Here is a 5,124-nt window from a genome sequence, read left to right on the forward strand (position 1 = left end):
GTTATTATATATATATATATATATATGAAGATGTACAAATGAAGTTTAATAAATAAAAGTAAAGAGGTATGTATAATAATGAGGGAACTGCTAATGCTAATGAAACTTCTCTAGAATCAGACTCAGTTACAAAAGGTGATAAGGTCATTGCATAAGAAATGACTTTCTGGGGAGAGTTACCGCCAAGATGACGGGCGAATTGAGGCAAGCAATCTAGTTCCTACATTTTTTTGTCCAGCAAAAGCCTATTAACAGCACCTGAATAAATAATGAACAAGAATTCCAAGAGGATTTATAGTAGGTGACCTCTTCCATTCCAGAATTGTACAAAATAGTTAGAAGCTTATGAACAATCAGAAAGATGATATGCTAGAAAATCCAACATCAGCATAGGGAAGCAATTCAGGAGCCTCTTAGCATGATCAGAGAAATCTGTAGTCTGCATGACCCTATCTCACAAATTCAGAAAAAGCAAAGAGGTCCTATAAGAAAGTCCCAATGTGGTTGGAAACCAATAACGTAGACCGTGAAAATAACCAGGAGCATCAGTGACCAGTTTGTAATGCTCAGATGAATATTTCTCAGACCCAGAATCTCTGAGGTCTATAGTACTATGTTCTGAGATGCCATAGAGGCTTCTGAAGAAGATCTAATACTCTGAACCTCAAAGACCTGGGGGGACCCTAAAACTTCCTAGGACTTTTTGAATTAACACTCCAAGAAGTGGAGGTCATCAGATGAACCCAGATGACTCAGGACAAGGTCAAGCCAGTCCAACCATCCCACCCAAAAACAGTGTGGGATGGAGCCTGGCTCTGGTATAAAGCCCCAATTCAGAAACCCCAAACTGGAAGTAATAATAACAATGGCCAACATTTATATCATAATTTAAGGTTTAGGAAATACTTTTCATAAATTATTTCATTTAATTTCTACAAATATCATAAAAAACCCAACCCTTTGAGGCAAGTGCACTTATTTTTCCTGCTTTACACATGTGGAAACTGTGACTGGAAAAGTTAAGTGATTATTAGTTAAATAGTGGCTAGAAAGCATTTCAGGTATGAGTTGAACATCTTTATGGCTCTAAGACCAAAACTCTATTCATTAGATGCTTAAGTAAACAGAAACAGATACTGACCATGACAAAGAATTATTATGAATCCAAAGAAACAAAATAAATTTAACCCAGAAAAAGTCACTCTGTAATAACTGCAAACAGAAACTCAAAAGAAAAATGAAATTTTCATAAGAACTAAATGAATACTTAGAAGGAAGAAAGCAATAGATTTTTAAAAATAAAGTTGTGAAGTGAAGAATGGGAAGGAGAGTAAAGAGCTTAAGATAGAAAGAGATAAAACTTATCTAAGTAAGAGGATTCCTAAAACTCAGACTAGACCAAACAAAAGTTTTTGTATGCTGTTTTTAGGAAGCCTCAGAGAAAGAGATTAATGCTTTCATTTGGATATTGGCAATAATAACTGCCATCTTCCTGCTCCCACAGTTCTCTTGCCCGGCCTCTCTGATTTAGATAACAGTTTATATAAATCTTTATTAAATGTTTGCCAAGACTAAAATGTAGGGAGTGTTGGTGCATGATCTTCTGTTTGCAGGTGATGGTGCCCTCAATGCAGCCTCTGAAGCTGAGATGTGACCAAGTATGGATGGATTCTCTGCTGCTTGTGCTAACTTTGGACTAACAACACCAAGAAAACACAGTTGCTCCATTAACCAGCACAGATCATCCATATGAGGAATCATCAATTACAGCAAATGAAGTTTTGAATACTGCGGATAAGTTGACCTGGCAGTGTGCTTTCCAGGGAGGTACACATTGATAATAAGGTTGACATACACATTCCAGAGCTAACTCAGTGTTTGGGAGGCTCCAAAGGAAAGTGTAGGAGAGAAGAGGCATTAGCCTGACCACCAAACTGAAGGTCTACAGACTACTGTGCTGACCTCATTGTTGCATGCCTGTGAAACCTGGACAGTCTACCAGTGCCATGCCAGGAAACTGAATCACTTTCATTTGGATTGTAGGAAGATTTTGAAGATCTCCTGGCAGGAGAAGATACCAGACCCTGACTTCCTTTCTCAAATTAAACTGCCAAGCATTCGAACTCTACTATGGAGCATGCAATTCCGATGGGCTGGCCATGTTGGTCCAATGTCAAAAAACATGCACTTGTGCATTACTTAACACACAGGATCCACTGAAATGGTGTTGTTGCTTGTCCTTCATTTTTGAAAAGTAGTAGTGACATCACAAGGGTGATATATTGATTTGGTCATGAATTAAATTTACATGAGGCAGGGTTGCACAGAATGGTAAGACTCACTCTTTCTTCCAGAATCATAAAAGTTCAATGGTTAAAAAAAAAGTGAGGACAACTGGCAATAGTCCAGGCTGAGCAATAACTTTGGTGTCTTTGATGCCTCTAAGACTCCACAATGCCTGCTTCAGCCACCTATTTGGCCATTAGAACAAATTATTCACATCTACCCATTCTACCAGAAGGAATCTTCACATCTTGGGGTAGATATCCCCTCCCTCATTGATGGGGTTGATGTCTGTTGGTTACCCTCAAGCTGGTATAACCTGTCTCCTGAGGTAGTTTTATCAGCACATGGCCACTGCCCGTGCTCCAGCTTCTTAGAGCCAAAGATGAGAGTTGGGGAACAGAAGATCCTAAAGGCATCCTGAAAAGATCTCACAACAGAGGTGTTAGTCCTCCCTGAATACACCATAAACCTCATCCAATGGCATGATGTATGCAAGATGCTTTGTAACCACAAAATGTTATGCAAATATGAATTGTATTAAAAAGATGGTAACACATACATGGTCATTTCTATTAATCAGTAGCAAGAAACAAACAAATAAACAAAAAAGCATTGATTAAAGTTTCTCTTTCTCCTACCATATCCTGAAGGTCTTATGATGGGTACTCAAAAGCAAATAGACAGGGTTTAGTAAATGTTATTATAGAATTTGGAGAGAGTAAAGAAAAACAGAATGTAGGGATTTAGACACCTGGTTTCTTATTGGAGGAGGGGATTGGGAGACATTGAGGTGAGAGGGAGAGGGGTTGATAATTGGGAGAGGGGCATAATTCTCTGGTTTGTGGCCAAAAATGGAGCTTCTCATGTAACAGGAAAGACATGAACATATAACATGTTACTTAGCATAACAGGAGAGACAATGTGAACACAAAATAGATATAATGTAGGCACAAGGCAATATTTAGCAAAGGGGAGACACCAGTAGCTATACATTAGAATAATTTTTAGTAACAAGACAGAACTTGAGTTGAGTCTAGAAGGCTACCAAGAATTATGATGGACATAGGTGAGGAGAAAAGATGTTTCAAGCATAGAAGGTTCCCACTGTCAAGATTAAGGCAAGGAACCAATTAGAAGGTTAGTGTAATGGTCCAGGCAAGAGATAATGAGGGCCTAAGCTAGGTTAGTGGGAAGTGGACAATAGAGAGAAGGGGACAGATGTCAGAAATATTAAGGAAGCTGTAACAAAATTTGGATATATTGAGAGAATAAGGAGCTGAATAGATAATGAGACTATAACCTCTGGATGACTGATGATGTTTGCCCTTCATTCTTGAGGAAGACCAATAAGACGAGAAAGATGATGGTGTTGTCAATAGGGGAAAATGGAAATAAGGAAAATGAAGAGTTTAGGCTAGTTGGTCAATAGCTAATTCCTTCCAAATCTAGATTTTTATGGTCTCATTCGATCCTTATATTAACCTTATATTGAGGCAAGTATTATTATCCCATTTTACAGTTAAGGACACTGGGGTTTAGGCAACTTACAGGTCTTAATCTGAGATCCTACAACTAATTTTGGAAATACCAATTCTGGGATAAAACCCAGATTTTCTGACAAGAAGTCCAGCGTACTTAACATGCTACACCAGGTTTTCTAGTCCCTGGTGCAGATGGTAATCTTTTTTTTCCCTGATTCTATTTAATTTTTTTCCCAGCTTGATCAGAAGAAACAAAAACAGGAGAAAACAGTTCTGCCCAACTGAAGTAACACGCATATGTACAATGTTTTGACATTTATGTCCTAGGAGAAGGAAAGAACCACCCTGTTAATTAAAACATACTTTCATTTCTAGTCCATTTGAGACACTGGGCTTAGTCTGGAGGACATGAAAATACATGGCCAAGTACAACAATGATTCAAGAGTAAATAGCTGAGAGTGTAGAGGTCATTTTGCCCTGATACTCACAGGTTACCTAGGGACTGGCCAGCTGGGAAATCTCTGATGAAACTTTCTGTGATTGGTCATGCCTGTATCTGCCTAGACTCCACTTTTATCCAGATGGGTAATCTTCCAGATTGATAATCTTCACATCAACAGGATGGTCCTGGGAATTTGTCTCTACCATACCTACTCAATTCACCATCCCAATGCCCTGACACACATGACCAAAAGTGGTATGTTTCCCATCAAGCCACTGGGTAGGGGCCAAGGTCACAAAGAACTAGTTGCCATTGGTGTCTGACCCTGCATTGGCCATTGCAAGAATTCCAGCCCCTTTGAATTTCAACTCTGGATGAAGTTCATCTTCAAACTGTTTGCTATAGATGCACCACTTCTGCCTGTCCCTGTAGGATCACCACCTTGGACCATGAAGTCTTTGATGATTCTATAAAACCAGCCATTGCAGTAACCACATCGAGATAATACTGCAAAATTCTTACAGGTCTTGGGTGCGTGTTTCCAATACAGCTCCAGCACAATAGTTCCCATGCTGGTCTCCAGAAAGACATTGGGGGGCTGCCAGGAATCTGGTGGTACTGCAGCCATGGTAGAGCCAGCTTAGCCTCCACTTCTGGGAGAGGTTCTATGGGGGACTCTGCGCCAAAGGCCAGATGGTAATCTTAACTGTTCAGTTGAAACAAAGTGTTTCTATGTGCTAGGTCCAGGAACAAGAAATCATCTCTTTATCTTTAATTCTGGGTTCTGTAACACTGCTCCTCCTCCCTATTAGTTGCCTTGCCCAAACTTGTTCACCACCAGTCTTGAACCTCCTGTGACCCTCTCTCTCTCCCAAGGGAGCCCAGAGCAGAGGGCATTGTCAGTGGAACACCTC

General features: G+C 39.8%; 1 pseudogene; it reads right to left on the reverse strand.

Annotated features, from left to right (window-relative positions):
* Positions 1 to 4,314: 4,314 nt before the first annotated feature.
* On the reverse strand, positions 4,315 to 4,841 carry LOC141516503 (peptidyl-prolyl cis-trans isomerase-like 1 pseudogene; annotated as a pseudogene).
* Between the last annotated feature and the right edge of the window lie 283 nt (positions 4,842 to 5,124).

Source organism: Macrotis lagotis, chromosome 3 (assembly GCF_037893015.1).
Source record: "Macrotis lagotis isolate mMagLag1 chromosome 3, bilby.v1.9.chrom.fasta, whole genome shotgun sequence".
Lineage (NCBI taxonomy): Eukaryota > Metazoa > Chordata > Mammalia > Peramelemorphia > Peramelidae > Macrotis > Macrotis lagotis.